At 29.9% G+C, this 22582-nt stretch overlaps 5 long non-coding RNA genes across 5 annotated transcripts; 1 reads left to right on the top strand and 4 right to left on the bottom strand.

Annotated features, from left to right (window-relative positions):
• Nucleotides 1-4870: 4870 nt before the first annotated feature.
• Nucleotides 4871-7349, bottom strand: LOC139103623 (uncharacterized). Its single transcript, XR_011545920.1, has 3 exons — nt 6863-7349; nt 5504-6514; nt 4871-5017 (listed from the first exon to the last, which is right to left on the bottom strand). It is a non-coding gene; the product is annotated as an uncharacterized lncRNA (long non-coding RNA).
• Nucleotides 7350-14443: 7094 nt separating this feature from the next.
• Nucleotides 14444-15318, bottom strand: LOC139103629 (uncharacterized). Its single transcript, XR_011545930.1, has 2 exons — nt 14818-15318; nt 14444-14704 (listed from the first exon to the last, which is right to left on the bottom strand). It is a non-coding gene; the product is annotated as an uncharacterized lncRNA (long non-coding RNA).
• Nucleotides 15319-15609: 291 nt separating this feature from the next.
• LOC139103626 (uncharacterized) lies at nt 15610-19857 on the top strand. Its single transcript, XR_011545922.1, has 4 exons — nt 15610-15771; nt 15885-17912; nt 18013-18895; nt 18995-19857. It is a non-coding gene; the product is annotated as an uncharacterized lncRNA (long non-coding RNA).
• A 144-nt stretch (nt 19858-20001) lies between these two features.
• Nucleotides 20002-21984, bottom strand: LOC139103625 (uncharacterized). The gene is made up of 3 exons (XR_011545921.1): nt 21293-21984; nt 20307-21192; nt 20002-20203 (listed from the first exon to the last, which is right to left on the bottom strand). It is a non-coding gene; the product is annotated as an uncharacterized lncRNA (long non-coding RNA).
• Nucleotides 21985-22000: 16 nt separating this feature from the next.
• On the bottom strand, nt 22001-22430 carry LOC139103631 (uncharacterized). The gene is made up of 2 exons (XR_011545933.1): nt 22293-22430; nt 22001-22154 (listed from the first exon to the last, which is right to left on the bottom strand). It is a non-coding gene; the product is annotated as an uncharacterized lncRNA (long non-coding RNA).
• Nucleotides 22431-22582: the final 152 nt, after the last annotated feature.

The raw sequence follows: 22582 nt of genomic DNA, 5'->3' as shown, positions 1-22582 counted from the left end.
GAAATAACATTATTTTTTTTAATTGCAACTCGTTTATAATTTTACAGAGCTCATAGACTTTCTTCATTCTTTATATTACTAGATAAAGAACAATTTTTTTTTTAATTCAGTAAAAAAAACGAAAAAAGAAAGCAGTTATTTTATTTATTTAACTAAATTTTAATATTGTTAAGCTGCAAAAGAATCACTAATATAAATGAAATAGCAATATATATAAAATCATAAATTTTATACTAATTAAACTTGAAGCATATAAAATATAATTAAAATTAATAAAAGTTCAAATTATTCGAATTAAAAGGGCGGAAAAGAAAATATGTGATAATAAAATAAACGCTGGGCTTCGCTATTTAAAAATTCAAATACCTAAGTAATAAAAATACAGGCAGCTGATAAAAGTAGAAACGGACGTATGTAGAAATTAGTTTTGCAAGATATAAAAGTTGACCCACTTTCCTTCCTCCGATCAAATCGAAGAGTGGAGCTTTACAGATATTCTCGCGAGTGTTCTCGAGCGAATTTCGAATGACGAGAATCAAATACTGCAACAGAATGAATCGATTGCGCTGATGATGGGTAAACACGAAGGGCGAGCTACAATAGTAATTGCGAAATGAAATCCCTTTGACGTTGTAACGTTCAAAATTACTCGTATAAGGAACAAAATCGTTGTTGACGGAAATCAACAGGCTAACTAAATTGTTAAACAACTCATTATACATTAAATAGATATCGATAAACTATTATTATATTAAATCAATCACGTTTCATCAATCACTACGTTAAAATGATTACGAAGCTAAACAGATCTCTGCGATAAACGGATATCACTTTTGATTAATTCATCTCTTAAGCAAAATCGTTGCAAAAAAAAAAATGGGAAAGAAAAATTGGATAGAAAGAAGTCAAATTGTGCAAAAAGAAAAAAAAAAAAAAGTCAATTTCTAAAGTGAACTTGGTACGCACATTAAAATCTGCAGCTCTCGAGTGAACATAAATTGCGGGATATCTGGTACGCCAATTAATGCATATGCATTAACGCACGGTTATTTCGCAAAATGTCGGCGTCGTTGACAGTTTCTGCACGTTCTATCGTTCTCCATTGTACGTCGCGTCCCATTGTTCTTCTTTATCGTTCGAAAGCTAATTATAATCGGCCTTTGTTAAGCGCATAATACGGGAATCTGCGCGGGCACCGGGCACAGAATTTGCATAGTCGCAACACAAACCAAATTCATTTAAGCGGGGGGGTCCATGGCATGCATGCACGCGAGCGGGCGAACTTTGCGCTCGCTTGATCGATCCTCCTTTTCCGCGGCAAGTGTTTCAATAACGTAAATTTTAAATCGTGGATAAAATCAAGAGCATTCGAGTGGGCGCATTTTGTTTCATTCATTGTTGACGTACCGAGCTTGTAAATCCACGGGCAAATTTAGCCGTATGCGATAAACGCCGATGCAACTATCGCTGTTTTATTATCGCACAATTCAACGTCAGATATAATTCCATGTTTACGCCTGTTTGTCATAATTCGCAATTATTTTAGGAGCAGTAAATATTTCACACGACGTATATCTATACGTATAAATCTGAATTACGGCTAAATAAACTTTCAGCTAATTGACGAGAAATTTACACCGAGCTGCATATTGATTGGCAAATAATTAATAATTTAATTAACAAAAATCAATATTTATCATTAAATTAGTGTAACATTGGTGAGACCTTAACTAATAAATTAAGTCTTAATAGCAAAGTATTTCAAATAAAAACTTAAATTTAAAGCCTATTCGACAGGATCTGCAGTAAAAATAGACATTGTTCCTTTCCGAATACGAAAACGTAATAAAGTTAAATAAAACGTATCAGAACAATAAAATAAAATTGTATTTCATTGATAATCCGAATATCTTTTATATCTTTATTTTCTGCTGACGTTTAATTAGCCACTTTATTTAAACGACCGGTGATGTGCAACATTTAATCTGTGTTTTTAATCGACGGGGCTTTATTGGAGCACTACGATTATATGTACAGGTTTTTTTTTTTTATTATTATTGAAAAGCGCATTTACGAGCGTAACGAACAAACACCTTGAATGAAGCTTGATTAATGGCTACTGCTAATTGGTTCATTTGTTCAGAGATATCACTGTCTACACTGTAGGACATCCTGTGCTCTTTGATTTTCACTATTCACACACCTGATGGTAATTCATTTGTAACAGTTCGTTGCGTTTGTTTGCAGAATTAAATTTTAACAAAACAATTTTCTCTTAATGACTAATAAGTAATTAATCAAAATATTCTTACGAGTTTATATGGGATAAATGGAATAAGGAAGGAGTAAGTGAAATATATGACAAAATGAGATAAAATAAATACTTAAATTGAAATTTTGAATAGCATCCAACGTATACAAAATAATTGTTTTTAAAATAATAATTAAAAAACGCATTAACTAATATGTAAGAAATTAAAATAAAGAAATATCATTTCGCGAAATAATGGGAAGATATTGCAACATTTTTGTATATGTGTAAAATATCGCGTACAGTATACGATAAAAATTTGTCGACTGTAATTTTTGTACACGAAGGCAAATGTAAGAAGACTTTCAACGTGCTTTCTGCAAATTCTAAATGATATAATCCAGAATATTTCAAAGATATCCCGGTAGCAAAGTATTTCATTGCGCATACACAAAGTAGATAGCATCAAGCGGTAACCACGGAATAGCGAATCGTAATCCACGTCGAAATATGCAAATGGTTCTTTGCTGTTACATTACGAAACGTAGTCGGCTGGGTTGGCTTTTCCTTAGCTTCAAAACGCGGAAATCCTTTCGCAAAAGAAAAGCCCTTTGTATCTCATAATTTTAATCAGCATTCCTGCACCGAGCGAGTTAACTTTTAGATCAAAGCGTCGCGGCGCCAACCTTCGTCACAATTTTCAAAGATCGAAGAATTTTATAGGTACAGAAATCTACTAAATTGTCATTCAATGTAAATTACTTGTTACATAACTCTAAGTTTTAATTCACTCCGTATTCGTTCAAGCTGTTGGAGTTTTAATAAATATAAATTGTCTTTACTTTTATCTTTATTTTTATGTGGAATAATTAAACAATAAATTCGTATATTAAAATATTTCAGTTTTAATGTTAAAAAGAAAGAAAGAAAAGGAAGAAACGGAAAAGAAAACGAGTTTGAAATATTTAGCAATATCTAGTACATTAATATCGAACATCGATGTAATGTTCATGGAGATTAAATGATACCGTACCATTTTTTATTTTTTTTTTTTTTTTTTATACGTGGTATGAGGATGAATTTTCTAGTTGGCCTGTTATAGCCGATTTAAGCTTCACGTGCCGCACCATTATTCTTTCACGACACGTGCGTGAAATATAAGGATTACATGTACTTTCTGATACCCGCCATTGCAACACATTTTTTTTTTTAAAGAAAATTAATTATTATTTTTTAATAAATTTTTTTTGTTTATTACTGAAATTCGTTTCATTGCTTCAGGTATTTGTAATTAAGACTTTTAATTAAAATAAATTTGGATTTGTTAAAACTTTATATTACTTCCTAACAAAAATATATGTATATAATTATGTAATATGTAGAATCGATATAAATATTTAAAAAATATATTCATGATGCATATTTACATTCTGTATGTTAGTCTGAAAAAAAATGTAGCTTCAACAAAAAATTTTTTAATAAATAATATATTACAATATTTCAAAAAATTTAAAGGTTAAAAGCTACCTTTCTGACGTGTCAGTTTCTGACAAGCTTTGAAACTTTACCTTATGAATAAAGGAAATAATATACAAGTACATAAAAGTGCCCGTAAAACTGGGTCTTTGAACTACAGTATACTTTTTATTTTCGAGACAAGTGCGGTCAGGTGCCATAATCGCACAATCATAATCATATTCGTTCTCTTAAGTTGGCGAAAACGGTTTCGTGCAGAAAATGTATATCCTTTCGTTTCTACGCTGAAAGCTTTCTTCTCAGAAAGCTTTAGAAAACCGGAAGCTCGTTGGTCGCCCTTGACTGGATCGAACGAAAAGTATTCTCGTCCACGGTCAAAGATCATTACTTCTTCCATCTCTTTCTCCCTCCCTCCCTCCCTCTCTCTCTCTCTCTCTGTCTCTCTCTCTTTATATTATGCTTTAAATATTTTATTATTTTGAGTTGTATGTTTAAATTTTATCGACTGTCGTAATACAGGGCATTTGAATAAAGATAAGGAACGAAGAAAGAGATTTATGTTTCAATTGCGTGTTATTTTTTATTTTATTTTATTTTATTTTATTTTATTTTATTTTTTAAGAATTTGGTCAATCTATAAAATACAGATCGTTAAACATGAAGAAATATTTTGAAGATTACAAAGCAGGATAGATCTTGAGACCTTAAACCCGCGATTCTTGAGAGGCTTTCTGAAAATAGGACGACGCCCCAATCTCGTAATCTCTGCCGAGTTTTCCTTCCCATCTACTATCAATCCCACTTTTTCTTTTCATACGTATACGGATACTTTGTCTCGATGGCGTGTGTTTGGTTTCCAAAGGGGGTATAAATTGCCGGTCTAAAGATACGGTTCTCAAAACGAATAAAAAAGACCTAGTTTTCTTATAGACCGAGAGAGAATAAGAAAAAGAGCTAAGTAAAACAGCAAACTCAAAATAAAATATAATTTGGCACTTCTGTTTGCTCAGATACATAGAAAAAAGTTCTGTTTAAAAAAAGTTTACCGAGTAAAAAAAATTCTTTTTATAAGATTTCACGGATAATTAGTAATCGCATTTAAAATTAATATTTTAATTAGAATAAGATTAATATTAATGTAAATTTCTTATTTGCGTATTCAATATTTTATTGAGAGGCTTTAACTTTGAATTAACAATTTTTTATTTAGTAACATTATTAGTAACATTATATTTTTCGGTAAAGAATTTCAGTTGTGCTCACGTTTTTCGTCAATTATTCCAATCCGAGCTGCAAAATTAAAACGTAATATTGTAATATAAAAGTATTTACACTATTTTATAATAATAAAAGTACATATAATGCATACGTAATTAAAATGTCACTATACTAATTATAAAACAATTTCCATGTTATTATGTAGTTGCGTAATAACGCTTTATCTCTTTTTCTCTATCTCTCTCTCTCTCTTTCATATTTCACATTAAAATAAACGCTTGATATGTGTATATGTTTAAAATTATTATAAGATACTTTAATATACTTCAAGATAAAACATATTTATTAATTTTTTAATATAAATATTAGAAATAAATTAACGTAAAAGCAAAATTAAAGATCGACAAGAGAAAATTAAGAAGAATGCAGTCTTTGTACCGAAATTGAACATAAAAATATTTCTTGGTGTCAAAAAAAAATATTTGCAAATATATATAAATGTATTTTATGTTAATTTAATTTTTACTATTAGAAGTAAAGTACATATCAATAACTTACATCGAGTCCTGTTTTAAAGTTAGGCTTCAGGGTTCCCGTATGCTTCAGGGTTCCCGTATGCTTCAGGGTTCCCGTATGCTTCAGGGTTCCCGTAAGCTTCTGGGTTCCCGTAAGCTTCAGGGTTCCCGTAAGCTTCAGGGTTCCCGTAAGCTTCAGGACCAGCGTAAGCTTCAGGGCTAGCGTATGGTTCTGGTTCTGCGACAGCTTCAGGTTTTGCGAAAGCCATAGCTACCATCAATGCTATCATCGCAAAGATGGTTATAAACTTTGTAAACTTCATATTTATGAACTCAAATTAAACAAGCTGTATTACTGACAACGACGTGACGTTCTATATCAATTCAAAAATATTAGACTTTATATATAAGTATATTTATCAAAAATCGTGTATCACATAATGCAGAAAGAACGAATAATGACTTCCTGAAGTCGATTTATTTATGATTATTTAAATGCATAAATGTATTGTTTTTATCAAAGTTTGTGTGGATTTTAGCGAATAGGGAAGAAGTAGTCGTTCAACGCGACAATAAAATTTTTTAATACCAGCTTAAAAAACATGAAAAACATATAAACTTGCACGTTCTAGATGCGTATAATTAAATAAAAAAAATAATTTTATGATCGTGCGCAGTACATTTTGCAATAAAAATGATTTAGCTTTGTCTTAAAAAACTATCTCACAACGTTAAAATATATATGTATAGCGTTTATTTTTTATTACACGGAACTAATTTTTTTATGTAATAACAAAAAAATAGGTTTAATATTAAATTGACATAATTTTAATTAATCTGTTTTCACGTAGCAGTGAAATACAGAATCCCAGCTCATATTCGAACCATTAGATATAATATTAGCTTCAATATTAAAATTTATTATTTATGTAATTAATATTTTATTGGTACATTAAAAATTATATAATCATAATTTCATAATTACTAAAGTTACTTATATTATTCGCAATATCAAGTTTTATCTTCCTTCTTGTGGCATTATTATTGGTCTCCACTAAAAATAAGATATGCATGCATTTATAAATTTTTTTTTTAATGCGTCGAGCGCGTGTTAGCTAAGTCAGCACGCGCAGTAGACTAATACGCGGCGAAAAAACGTTTAGATATCTTCTGGCTTTTCTACGTATTTTGAGCGTTACATTTCTGGCTCAGTACTGGAGAGTTTTGCTAGACAGCAACGAAATAAACCACGGATTGGCTAGTCACTGAATATCGGCTATGTTTAACTTCCATTTGGGATACATTATTTAATTTGTACGTACAGAACGTTATTACTTAAACTCATTAGTAGAATTAAACTGTAAAGTTCGGAAGAAACTTAAAGTAATAATTAAACACTTACGTTAATAGCTTCTCCGGTAACCGAAATCGACATCAATGTTACGATAATTGCAAAAATTGTAATTAATTTGATAGCTTTCATTTTTTTTTTCTTTCTTTTTTTGAATTTAAGAAATGTAGGTTGGCTTCACGTGGCGTTATGTCTTATACTTATTCAACAATATAAGACTTTATATACGTCTATGCATGTACATTGCAGTTATACTTATCAGAGATAATAAATAACGTAATATAGAAAAATAAATCACTATTTTTTCAGTAGTTTGCCTATTTATCATTCGAATATGCAGATTGTACAATCTATATTATAATATTAGATGCAGTAAAAAATGGATTGGATTGTAATGTTCCATATAATGTTCGTCATAATGTTTGGCATATAAATTCTTTTACAGCGCGTTAATCTGCATGAGGTGAGATATGTACGAAAACAAAGATCGCGGGCGGCTGGACCGCCGGGCGGCACACGTGCTTCGCGTGGCTTTGACGTTACGAATCTCGCGTTTCTCAGTCGAAGATCGAGCACGCGGTAAACTCGCATGCGGCGGTGTATTGTACATACGTGGGCGAAGAGTATTTATATCAAATTTGAGAAAATGTATATGCTACACGCGAAAGAAACTCGTAGTAATTAAAATGTATAAAATGTAATATATTTTAATCTTATAATTCATAAAATTTTATGTATCTGTTCAAATTAATTTTTCATCTTTTCGAATTAAATCGACGAATTTTTCAAAATCAGCTCGTACACTGAAAGGCAGATGGCAGCTAGCGAACGTGACTTTTAGCGTCGGGTGCGTCGAGTTTCACATGTACCGCATATATCTACCGCGCCGGCCGGTTTGCCGATGACCGATTTCTCTTCGTTCTCTCATCCCCTGCCTCTGCCGCCTATGATTATTACGCACGCTAGCCGCTGTCGCCGCAGAAAACGTCATATCTGCCCTTCGGTGTACATCAGATCTCGGTAAGAGATCCACGTATCTCGACGAAGAGATTACAACGCATTACGTACATTACGTCAAGAGAACGTTATCCCGCGGATAAAAGCTAGTCGGCTCTTGCCCTTTTAAGTGAGAAGGCGCAAGTCTTCAAGGCCAAAGGCCAAAAATAGCTGTAAACGGCATTGCAACAACTTTCCTAGTCGAGACTTAATAGAAAAGTCGATAGGCGCATTATTAATACATAACCCAAACCTTCGTGGTTCTATGACGACGCGACTAACGTCATTTTTTTTTTTTTTTCGTCTTCTGCATGTTATTTAAGATACTATGTCCCGCTTCCCTGTTGGTTATAATTTGTTTCCTTTTTATTATCCGCCGTAAATTAATTTAATATATTTTTCTATTTTATTCTAATTTATGAAGTTCGATACGTGTATAAGCCGTTCGTGTAGTACGTATATCTGTATACGCGATTGACAAAAATATAGCGGAGATGAATGAACATAAGGAATGTAGGCGTTTTCACCGGAAGTCAGTTGGAATATTGAACAAAAAGGTAGTACGGTCACTGGCGAACACCCAGAACCGACACGTGCATGGTTCATATCTCAGTCTATGCTACGCTCTCGTAATACGAGCGAGGGAGCAGGATCGAATATTGTCAACAGAAAACTATAGGCGACGTCGAAATAAACGCAAATGAAATTAGGTCATCCGTACGAGATTTAACAGTAAATTCCTAGCAGCACATTGCCGTTATTATTTCGTAAGTTCTCTATCTCTCTGAAAATCAGAATCCGAAGTAATTCAGGTAGTTTGCTGTTTAGTTTGATTTGAAGATTTATCTAATGTAAAGTTCATTAACTTTGGAAATACGGTTACGTTTACTAAGAAATATCTTTCTGCTAATAATAATCTTATTAATTTTTAAGACCTTAGACAATTTTTAGATTAATTCCCAGACACAATTGTAATCGCGGAAATAAAAATAAATTTCGCCAATTTTATAACAGATAATTATACATTTTATCTTAATTTTTAGTGCGCAACCTATGTATTAGTTTGCATCGAGTCTTTTTAACTTCATTTTACATTTATTGAATAATTTTATCAATTACCAATATTTTAAATACCAATGCTTTCGACTTTTTCAGTTTCAATTAAATATCCTTTAACTTTGAAGAATATGCAATCGCCTATACATTGTGCCGGCCGAGTAAAATATTTTTGTCCCTATTAAACTGAGCTAATTGTCAACAAAAAATTCAATTAACGAACGTTATTGAACAAAACCGCGAAGTCAGCCTCTCGAAACGAGTCAACATTGCAAAAGCGGATATTCTGCATTGGCGTAAAAGCTGTTGCGAAATATAAAGTGGGCGTTGTGGTCTTTAATAGAGAAATCGCCTTCTTTTCTTCCTTGATTCGGGAAGAAGCCGGTAATCTTTTTTCCACAAAGCCTCTCGGCCACAAAGTCAACTGACAGAGTCTCTTACGTAATTGTTGCAACGCTTACGAAGTATTAAGGAACATTCTTTTTTTTTCTCAGAAAAAAAAATAATGTCACTCAATGGAATTTTTTAAAATCCATTTTAGTATAAATATCTCTTTGTACGAATGCTGATTTTCTAATAATGCTGCTCGAATGATTGTTTCTTTCTCTTGTAAAAATTGGACGTTAGTTATCGCAAATTTACACATAATTTCACATCATTTATGATTTATACGTAAATCTAAAGAGCTGAAGAATATTATACGGTCGTTAATAAACATATATTTTCTTACAATTATATAATAATTTATTATATCTTCAAAGTTGGAAATATTAGAGATAAATATTGAGGGGGAAAAATACGTCGTGAATAGCACGATTGGGCAATGATAAGCGAAATATAACGGAGATAAGAGATACGAAGGAATTCAGGCTATAAGCAGAAATGAAATGTCAATTCTATTTTCTTGCTTCTCATAATCAGGTCATTTCACCCTATTTGCTCGTAATGTATTTCTTCGTATTTTATTTCAAATACTTTTTCCATATTTCTATCTTCGGTTAACCATCTTTGTATAAAAAAAGTATACAAACTTTAATACAGAATTTTAAATAAAAATATTTAAATATACTAACAAGCTATTACATTAACGACGAGAGATAATAAAACAATTTTCTTTTTTTTTTTAATAAAATTGTTAATTGATATAGTTCATTGTGTCGTTATAAATAATTTAAATACATTTGGTTAAACTATTCATAATAATCTCGTTAAATACTTAAAGTATCATATCCTAATTGTATTAAAATTTTAATTAAGAAACAGACAGATAGAATTAGCTAAATCTTTCTTAAACATTATTGTGGCCTTTGGGAAACATGCTGCGGTTGCAGCTGCCACTACAAGCTGCGGCTCTAGATTCGATTTAAAGCAGCGGCGCAGCCGGGACGGCAGTTGAGATATAGAAAATTTACGCGGAAAGTACAGAGAGACGATCTTGGTTTTCGCTCTTATTATTTTCCCATCAATCTTGCCGCTCGTATTTTCTAGCACACTTTTCTATTTCCCGATCGTCTCTCGTGCACCTGTGCTGTTAAAATACCAAAGGGCCGTCACTCGCAAGTTCCATTACGAGAAATTTCACTTTCCGGAGAGTTTCTAAATGCTCCTTATTTTTAGAAAGTTCGAGGGAGTTTCTTAGGCTGGGAATACATTTAACAAAGGACTTACCCCAGAGATCTCCAAAATCAAATCACTCATAATAAGTGTCGAAAGTTTGTTTCGCTCAAGATAAGAGACATAAAAATTTAATAAAACTCGTTAACAACTAAAATAAAACTTTAAAATCGAGATAGATTCAATATTCATTATTAATTAATTATTAAAAATCAGTTTATAAAGAGCGTCATTTATTAAAAAAAAAATATAAATGAAAAGAGGCCTGACATCCTTTTTTCTCCATCGTTCCTATTGATTTCTTTATTTAATTATATGTTTGCGCCATTAATTTCACATTTCCTTCTTATTTCTACTCTTATTCCGCACGCTATCAATTATCTTGACGAATTTATGTTATTTTCGCCCGGAGGAGCTAATAATAGAAAACACTTCATGTGCGCACTGCGAAAAGTTATGTAAAAGTTGAAAATTGAAACTGATAGAATCGTTCCACCTCGCGTATGACCCACGGAGGATTTTCTATTCTCGCATAGGGACATCTCGCACATTTTCTCCTCTCTCTATCGATTCAGTAAGCGGTCCGTAAGGAAGAAGCAGCCTTAAGGGCGCACGCTCAATGGTGCTAACCTATTTACCTATGTAGACCCTCCGGGACACCACACCGGGTGACTCATTTTCATCGATCCGTTGGTATCTCATTGTTGTGCAACTTCCGCCTCTCTCTCTCTTTCATTCGCTCTCTCGCTCTTCCTCTCGCTTTCTCTCTCTCTCTCTCTATTTTTTCTCTCAATGAGTGGGAAGTTCGTGTACCAATTAAAAATTTGCTTCAATGATAAAAACAAGAATAAAGCTTCCGCAAATAAAAGTCATGTACAAAAGTGGTCGCAAATACAGATTTTTTTTTTCTTTCTTTTATTTTTTTATTTACCGATTCTGTTATTTTTTTTTTAATATAAATTTTTAATAAAAGTTTGTCTCTTCATAACAAGAGTTGAAAATAATTTTCTCAAACTGTTTTATGTTTAATGTCTATTAACTTCTTTTTCTTGTACGTCACAATTTCTCTCTTACACGTCAAAAGTTTAAAGTCCTAAAGTTAATAATAAAATTATAATTATAAAGAAATAATGGAAACTAGAATTTCTATTATTTCAAATAATAAAGAATATTTCATTTTTAAAAACTATCAGTATTTAATATAATAAAAAAATGTTTTTATTTTTTGTTACTTTTTATCGATAAGTTTGATTTTCAATTTGTGAATCAAAAGGCTGCAGGCATTTTTGTAACTTTATTTTTTAAATTTCAATTTTAGTTCTATGAAAGAATTTATTAAATAAAAACTGACAGAGTAGACCTTGACACTTTTTAATATGAAATATTTGTCATACGAGTAAAATTTACGAGGGAAAATTTTTTTTCTATTTTTTGAAGTATACAATTAAAATTTGCGAGAAACTTTTGTATTTTTTGGCTTCTAAAATTCCAGAGTTCTTTTTAGGTTTTGTATTTTTTTTTATTTTTGAAAATTATTTTAAATAGCCGTCCACAAAATTATTTAGTATAAATTAATAAATTTACAGACAACAAATGTTATTTTATTTCATAGTCGTCTATGTCGAAATTGTCTTACAATCCTCGAAACTTTATTTTTCGCAGCTTTCTGTTTATCGTGAAAATATCTGTAGAACGAATGAAGTGTGAATGTGCTTTTTGCTGTCTTTTTCAGAGGAAGCAGTGAATGGCACATTGCTTATTAAAGCGAACTTCTGGCGCGCGAATACAAAACAATGTTAGTATGAGACTGTGTGAGTGTTTTTAATGATCGCATAAAGTTTATCATTCTTTAGCAACATTATTGGTCCATAGAAGAAAAATTATTATCGATATAATAAGCATCAAGAATCATAAAAGTACGAGGAAAAAAATTTTTTTCCCTTAAAACTTTAATTGCATTCTCTTTTAACCCGACATCTTAACTATATATTCTTCTGATTAACAAGAAAGTCACTCAAGTCTCTCTCTCTCTCTTTCTTTCTTCCGTAGTGTTGCGAATTTATTTGACAACATTAAAGAGTTGCTTCCCTTGAGGAGCAATCTTATTTTAAACGTCGTTATATCAGGAAAATTGGTCCATCGTTAATTCGCTGTTTCTGTACAAGATGGAAATAAGTTTATTATTCTGTAGCATTTGGAAGTTATAATAGACTTCCGTTTATCTTCACTAGATTATTCGTAACATTCTACTCCTGGCAAAATGCCTGCAGGTAACGTTGCATCGATCTGACAATTTATATTAGCACCTACTTTACTCTTGTTCTCTCGTGAGAAAAAAAAAAAAGTTGCTTATTTTAATATTTTAAAAACATACATTAACAAATATGCATATTAAATACTGTCCAATGGGAAATTTAATTCAGCGAAATCTCAATAGCCGCGTAACTTTGACAATTGATTTCTTATTATCGTTACATTGCTCTTCAATACGAGTTGTGAAAGAAAATTTCATCTGTCTAAACTCCCGCGATTGTTCTACAAGAAATTCACATCGGGCGGAAAAAGGGCGTTTCCTTTTTTATTATTTAAGAAATCTATTGTCATGAACCGAGTATAAGTTTCTTTATAAGATGAAGGAAGAACATTTTCATTAAGCCGTAATAAGTAACGACAAAATTCCAGTTCTCGCGATTCGTTTCTTGTAAAAAGGCCACTCGCGGATTGAATCTCTCATGTGACAATTCGTCGACTTTCAACCGTAATAAACATTCCTTTGCCTTTCTTCTTTATAAGAGGAAGAACATTTCTCAACGTCGAAAGAAAATGATGCGAACAAAACAAAATTATTTGTACCGAGGTAACTTTTCGTGCTTTCCGTACGTTTTTCTATGGAGAGGTAATGCTTTATATTCATCATTCGAACTTAGAGAGCGGGAAAGTTACTTTTATTTCCTATTATACACTTTACACAATGGAATCAATTGAATTCAGCAATATTCGAACGAATAACGTTCATCCCATCGAATAGAATTAATGACAGCTTGTATTATAAAGCTTAGTTCAAGTGGTGTTTAAATTAATGCCTTGTAAAATTTCAAATAATTTTAAATTTTAACATTATCGGGACTAAGTTTATTCCGAAATAAATCTACGTACACCGCACGTGATATATCTGCGTTATAGGCAGTAAACACAATCAATAACGTGCATAAACAGCTGTCCTGTGGAACGTCCTAATTTGCGTTATGACATCATTTTATCGAATTAATTAGTGCCATTACATCACGCATCGCCGCACTGCTTCAAAGTGCAACCGACAAAGCTCAAATATTAAACTATGCCTGTGCTACGCCCCTTTTGGAATGCTTTCGCTGTATGTATGTATGTATGAATGTACGTGCGTACATACGTCCAGGAATTTTGTCCCTTTCGTCAAATAAACGATAATAATCGTAAAATTAATTGCGTAAAGCAAACTTCTTATTCCAATAATATAATAAAATAAGTAAATTGTATATAACTTCTTAATCTAATAACTTTTTATGTTTTTCAAACTTCTTTCAATCTCCGGTTACCGCGCAGTTTTTTTTTCTTTTTACGAAAAAATGTTAAGTGAATATAGCAATATACGTACGAGTACGCGCACTCACAAATTCTGTAACCTTAATATTGTTTTATCAAATAAAGATCTTAATAAAAAAATTATTTTATTTATGTATAAATTGTTAGATTAATTTGTTTGAGACAATAATCGGCAATTCGATAATTGTTTACACGCTTTGCAAGCGGACGTGATAATAGAATTACACTGCTAGAAGTTCATATTTGTATTAAACAAGCAAATAAACGTGAAATTCAACCGTCATATTACCGGCAGAAATATGGGACATGAACATGTCGTTAATTAGCAAACAAATAATTGCGCAATCCAGACATCTATTATAAAATCCAAATAAATACTTAAAATAACATGTTAATTTTGCTTTTATTAATTTTTCAATGTACCTAAATACATATTTATTACATTATTTTATAACATATATTCCTTGCAATACTTTTCAAAATCATGTGTATATCGTTTAATTATACTGAACTGTTAGAATTAATTCCATACCTTGTAGGTTTTTTTTTTTTTTAATATTACTCGTGTAACAGACATGTTCAAGCAAGATATACACAGAAAATTATGCGAGAATCAATTATCCCCTGGTTGCAATAAATTGAGGCCTGTGATGCAATAGTAATTAAAACAGTAATATTAGTATAATTAAAATATTTGTTCTAAATTTTTAGTCTATTAAATAAAATAACGCAATAAAATCTGTCATCTGATACTTTACTCTGGCATCGCTTCAGGTTTACTCTCTCCCACAGCTATCATTGCCATGAATGTTGCAATCATCCCAAAGATTGTTAGCAATTTTATACCTTTCATATTTTCGAGCTTAAGTTAAACAAGTTGTAGTGTATTTTCTTCTCAGCCAAATGACTGCCTGTACATTATTTTGAGACGTTTCACATTATATAGAAAAAATTTTCCAATAAACGTAACTTATCTAATATGGGTTTCCTTATGTTTTCACTTTATCATTCTGGAGATATTAATATCATATGTATTTAATAATTCGTACAAAAAATACGTTTTTATTAAATATAAGCTTTAATGAAAGCATGTGCACCAATCATATGTATATCTCGGTGCTAATTTTTTTAATCAAAATTAATATCGTCTATATTCTATAATATATTAAAAAAGATAAACGTAATAATGTCACAATTTAACTATTTTATAAACACACAATCAAGAAACAAAAAAAATATATCTAAAATTATGCATTTTAAATGCGTTGGACTTTTATCAAATAAACTGCAATTTTTACGACTAGAGATTAAATACTATGTGAGTTTTGATAAAGAAATAAACATTATTCAGATATATGTGTAGTGAACATGTATTCATTAAAGCTTATATTAAAAAAATAAAAAACATATTTTTTATATACATTATTAAATACATAATGTGATTTATATTAATATCTTCAGAATGATAAAATGCAAACATACAGAAACACATATTACATAAGTCACGATTTTTGGGAACTGTACCTATATAAGGTAAAACGTTTCAAAATTATGTACATACAGTCATCTAGCTAAGGAAAAGATACACAGCGACTTGTTTAACTACAGCTCGAAAATATGAAAGGTATAAAATTGCTAACAATCTTTGGAATAATTGCAACATTCATGGCAATGATAGCTGTGGGAGAGAGTAAACCTGAAGCGAAGCCAGGGTAAAGTATCAGATGACAGATTTTATTGCGTTATTTTATTTAATAGACTAAAAATTTAAAACAAATATTTTAATTATACTAATATTACTGTTTTAATTACTATTGTGTCACAGCCCTCCATTTATCGCAACCAGGGGATAATTGATTCTCGCATAATTTTCTGTGTACACCTTATTTAAACCATGTCTGTTCTGTTTTCAATCAAAAATACTGGCATCTTTAAAAGAAAGATAAAATATAAATCGAAATATGAGTAACATTAATTAAAAATAATGTAAGGAATTTTAAAACTGTATTTTTTATGTACTAATAAATTATTAAATATATAAATAATGAACTTTATTTGTACAACGGAAATATTTAGTCTTTGCGATATAATAATTATGTATTTTATACATTAATGTGCAATTGCTATTTACATTTCACCCTTGAATCATGGTTCTTAAAAAACAATTAAAAGATTTATATCCTAATGCACTGTCCATAGTCGTAAAAATTGCAATTTATTTGATAAAAGTCCAACACATTCAAAATGTATAATTTTATATGTTTCGCTTATCTCTTGATCTTTGGATTCTTTCGATAAATTAAAATTTGCCGATTCTGCCGACGCGTCATAAGTACAAACATACAGAAACACACGTTACATAAGTCACGATTTTCGTGAATTGCACCTACATAATGTGAAGCGTTTCAAAATTATGTACATACAGTTATTTAGCTGAGAAGAAGATACACCGCGACTTGTTTAACTACAGCTCGAAAATATTAAAGGTGTAAAATTGCTAACAATCGTTGGGATGATTGCAACATTAATGGCAATTATAGCTGTGAGAGAGAGTCATTATAGAGCGAGGTAAATTTAAAAACTGACAGATTTTAATGCGATATAAACTATCAAAATTGCACGTACGCGGGTTCAAGTTAATGAAGAGGCATCCGAAAAGTAACAATTTCATACAGAATTTTGAACCCCTTCCTTACGATTTAAAGTATTTTTTTAATATTGTAATTTAGAATTATGCAGAAATATAATTCTATTCTAGCAAAAAATGTAAATTTTAATTTTTGCAATTTTGTTTAGCCATAAAATTTTTATGCAACTATTTACATTAACTTAATTTGAAAATTCCCGAGTAAACATTTATCCAGTTATTCTTAATTTGCAGTTAATGATTAGATCGCGCAGATCAAACATATCCCTTAGCTAGAGTCTATCTGTTACTGTATAAAATAAAAAAATTAAGTTGTATTATTTTTATAAACTGTCTAGTATCTGTCTAGCCATTGTTCGGCGCAGGCCACGTAGCGAGACAATTATTTCAGTCTAATAACGAGCTAGAAAAGCTAGATATCTAAACGTTTTTCGCCGCGTACTAGCAGATTGCGTATTCTGATCTGGCTAACGCGCGCTCAGCTGCTGCGGCCACTGACCTCTGGGCCCGCCGGCCGCCGCCACGCGACCCCTCACCATGTGGACCGTGAAACAATGATGGCTGCCAGCTGACGTAATACGTCCACGTGCTCGCAACTGATCGCGGCGGCTAGCTGCTAGTGAGTGGCGGCCCCAGCGGCGGCGGACTCGGCAGTCGAGCGCGCGTTGGCATACGCGGCGAAAAACTTTTGTTTAACGCATTTAAAGTGCATAATTTTAAATATTTTTCTTGTCTCTTGATCGTGTGTTCATAAAATTGTTAATTTGTGACATTGCTATATTTATCTTTTATGATATAGAATATAAACGATATGAATTTTGATACAGAAATAAGAACTGAGATATACATATGTATGGTGCACATGTATTCAATAAAGCTTATATTAAAAAATAAAAAAACATATTTTTTATACACATTATTTAATACATAATGTGATTATTATTAATATCTTCAGAATGATAAAGTGCAAACATACAGAAATACACATTACATAAGTCACGATTTTTGGAAACTGCACCTATATAATGTGGAACATTTCAAGATTATGTACGTATAGTCACCTGAGTGAGAAGAAGATACACAGCGACTTGTTTAACTACAGCTCGAAAATATGAACGGTATAAAATTGCTAACCATCTTTGGGATAATTGCTACATTGATGGCAATTATAGCTATGGGAGAGAGTAAACCTGAAGCGATGGCAGGGTAAAGTATAAGATGATAGATTTTAATGCGGTACAAACTAAAAATTAGGAATAAATATTTTAATTATACTAATATTGTTTTAATTATTATTGTATCACAGGCCTCCAGGGTCTCAAAAACCTCCGATACCTGGTAAATGACCTGGTAAAAGATACTGGCATTTTTAATGAGAAGATAAAATATGAATGAAAATATGAATAATATTAATTTAAAACAATGTAAAAAATTATAAAATTTTATTTTCATTATTTTTAATGTACTAATAAAATATCAAGTGTATAAATAGTAATTTTTATTTGTATTATGGAAATGTTTAATTTTAGCGATATTAAAATTATGTATTTTAAAAATTAATCTGCTATCGCTATTTACATTTTACTTTTAAGTCATGGTTCTTAAAAAATAATTAAAAGACTACAATCCTAATGCACTGCATACAGTCGTAAAAACTGCAATTTATTTGACAAAAATATAATGCATTTAAAGTGCATAATTTTTTTTTTGTGTGTGTTTCTTAATCGTGTGTTCATAAAATTGTCAAATTGTGACATCGTTAAATTTATCTTTTATGATATAGAATATGGACAATAACAATTTCAATGAAAAAATAAGCCCAAAGGTATACATATGTATGGTGCACATGTATGCATTAAAGCTTATATTAAAAAAAGAAAAAACATATTTTTGTACACGTTATTAGATACATAATAAGATTTATATTTATATCTCTAGAATGATAAAGTACAAACATACAGAAATACACATTACATAAGTCACGATTTTTAAAATATGCACCTATATAATGTGAAACTTTTCCAAATAATATACATACAGTCATCTGGCTGACAAGTAGATACGCAACAAGTTGTTTAATTTGAGCTCGAAAATATGAAAGGTGTAAAATTGCTAACAATCTTTGAGATAATTGCTACATTGATGGCAATTATAGCTATGGGAGAGAGTAAACCTGAAGCAATGCCACAGTAAAGTATCAGATGACAGATTTTAATGCGATATAGACTAAAAATTTGGAATAAGTATATAATTATACTAATATTATTTTAATTATTATTACATCACAGATTTCATATTGGTTCAAGATATGGTTAATGACCTGGTAAAAGATACTGGCATCTTTAATAAGAAAATAAAATATGAATAAAAATATGAATAATATTAATTGAAAACAATGTAAAAAATTTTTAAATTGTATTTTTATTATTTTTAATGTACTAATAAATTATTAAATACAAATATCGTAAACTTTATTTGTATTACAGAAATATTTAGAGTGAGCGGTATGATAATCACGTAAAAAAATTATTTTCTTTAAATAGAAAGTAAAAAAAAAAGTTTAGTGTACGAATACGTACTAGATAAATTAATATATAATAAAATTAATATATAATAAAATTAATATATAAATAAATTCAATCTCTTTTAAAAATATTTGTCTTAAAAATATTCGCGATATTAAATACCAAATTTGACTCAAGTGTTATTATATTCCCGATTGAGAAGAATCATTTTGCGTTGTCCATTCATAGAGCATTTAATCGCGTCATAATACATTTACGTCATAACGTCATAATACGTCATAATACTTATTATTCTGAAGATATTAATATAAATTACATTATGTATTTAATGTGTATAAAAAATATGTTTTTATTATTTAATATAAGCTTTAATGAATACATGTGAACCATACATATGTGTATTCAGTGCTTATTCTTTTTATCAAAATTTGCATTGTTTATATTTTATATTATAAATGATAAACGTAGCAATATCACAAATTGACAATTTTATGAACACACGATCACGAAACAAATAACTATAAAAAAATGCACTTTAAATGCGTTATACTTTTATCAAGTAAATTTCAATTCTTACGACTATATGCAGTGCATTAGAATTGTAGTCTTTTTATTATTTTTTAAGAGCCATGACTTAAGGGTAAAATGTAATAAGCGATAGCAGATTAATGTATAATATATGTTTCGTGACATTATCCTTCCTCTAACACTAAGTATTGCAATAATACAAGTAAAATTTACTATTAATGTATTTAATATTTCACTAGTACATTGAGAATAATAAAAATACAATTTTCAAATTTCTTACACTGTTTCCAATTAATATTATTCATATTTTGACTCTTATTTTATTTTCTTATTAAAGATGTCAGTATCTTGGTAAAAAAAAAAAAAAACCATAGATGTACAAGTGAGGTGTACCCAGAAAATAATGCGAGTATCAATTACCCAACCAGGTGATAAAGTCGACGCCTGTGTCACAATAGTAATTAAGACAGTAATATTAGTATACTTAAAATATTTATTTTCTATTTTTAGTCTATATCGCATTTAAATCTATCATCTTACACTTTACCTAGATTTACTTGACTTATGTTTACTTTCTCCTACAGCTGTAATTACCATCAATGTTGCAATCATTGCAAAGATTGTTAGCAATTTTAAACTTTTCATATTTTTAAACTCAAGTTAAATAACTTGCTATGTATCTACTTAACAGCGAGATAACTATAGGTATGTTGTTCTAAGACGTTTCATTTATATAGGATTATTTTCCAAAAATCGTGACTTATCTAATGTGGATTTCTGTATGTTTACACTTTATCATTCTGGAGATATATAAATCATATAATATATTTAATAATTCAAGTTAAAAAAGACTATTTTATCGAAAATAAACTTTAATGAATACATGCGCACCATACATTTGTATATCTCAGTTCTTATTTCTGTATCAAAATTCATATCGTTTATATTCTATATCATAAAAGATAAATATAGCAATGTCACAAATTAACAATTTTATGAACGCACGATCAAGAGACAAGAAAAAAATTTTAAATTATACATTTTAAATGCGTTGGACTTTAATAAAATAAATTGCAATTTTTACGACTGTATGCAGTGCATTAGGATAGAAAGTTTTTAATTGTTTTTTTAAAAACATGATTAAGGAGTGAAATGTAAATAGCCACTGCAGGATAATGTTTAAAATACATAATTTTAATATCGCTAAGATTAAATATTTCCATAATACAAATAAAAATTACTATTTATGCACTTGAAATTTTATTAGTACACCAAAAATAATAAAAATACAATTTTATCATTTTTACAATGTTTTCATTAATATTATTTATTTTTTCATTCATATTTGATTTTTTTATTAAAGATGCCAGTATCTTTTACCAGGTCATTAACCAACTCTTGGAGGTCTCGGAGGTTTTGGGTTATCTGCAGGCCTGTGATGTAATAATAATTAAAACAATATTAGTATAATTAAAATACTTAATCCAAATGTTTAGTCTATATTGCATTAAAATCTATCATCTTATACATTACATCGCTTCAGGATTACTTTCTCCCACAGCTATAATTGCCATCAATGTAGCAATTATCCCAAAGATGGTTAGCAATTTTATACCGTTCATATTTTCGAGCTGTAGTTAAACAAGTCGCTGTGTATCTTCTTCTCACTCAGGTGACTGTACGTACATAATCTTGAAACGTTCCACATTATATAGGTGCAGTTTCCAAAAATCGTAACTTATGTAATGTGTGTTTCTGTATGTTTGTACTTTATCATTCTAGATATATAAATATAAATCTTATTATGTATTCAATAACGTGTACAATAATATGTTTTTTTCTTTTTTTAATATAAGCTTTAATGCATACATGTGCACCATACATATGTATACCTTTGTGCTTATTTTTTTATCGAAATTGTTATCGTCCATATTCTATATCATAAAAGATAAATTTAACGATGTCACAATTTGACAATTTTATGAACACACGATCAAGAAACAAAAAAAAAACAAAACTATGCACTTTAAATGCGTTATATTTTTATCAAATAAATTGCAGTTTTTACGACTATATGCAGTGCATTAGAATTGCAGTCTTTTAATTATTTTTTAAGAACCATGACTTAAGGGTAAAATGTAAATACCGATAGCAGATTAATGTATAAAATATGCTTCTTGACATTATCATACCGCTAACACTAAGTATTTCAATAATACAAATAAAGTTATTCAATACAAATAAAGTTTACTATTTATGTATTTAATATTTCACTTGTACATTGAGAATAATTAAAATACAATTTTATAACTTTTTACATTGTTTTCAATTAATACTATTCATATTTCAACTTATAAATATTTTATCTCCCTATTAAAGATTCTATTACCTTTTTCTGAAAAAAATATTTATAATTAGTTTTACAATTAAATTAAACATATTCGTTTAAAAATCGTGTAACATAGTCTTTAATGTAGAAATTATTTTTAAACTCTCTAATTTTAACAAACTTAATGAAATATTAAATAATTACATTAAGAGCCTTTCCAGCAACCATGGTTGCCATCAAAGTTGCGATCATCACAAAGATAGTCATTACTTTTACAGTTTCCATTCTTTTTAATTAAAATCGAACAGATTTCGTATATTTACTTGCTGCAACGTGGTTTATACTAATTCGAATAAGAGTAACTTTATATACATTTATACATGTACGGATGTATTAATAAAAAATGAATGGCAATAAAAAAAATAAATAACCATTACACCAGAACTATGTTCGCTTATCATTTAAATGTATTATACATACATATAGATTACATT

Source organism: Cardiocondyla obscurior, linkage group LG06 (assembly GCF_019399895.1).
Source record: "Cardiocondyla obscurior isolate alpha-2009 linkage group LG06, Cobs3.1, whole genome shotgun sequence".
Taxonomy (NCBI): Eukaryota; Metazoa; Arthropoda; class Insecta; order Hymenoptera; family Formicidae; genus Cardiocondyla; species Cardiocondyla obscurior.
This window is presented reverse-complemented; position numbering and strand designations above follow the sequence as displayed.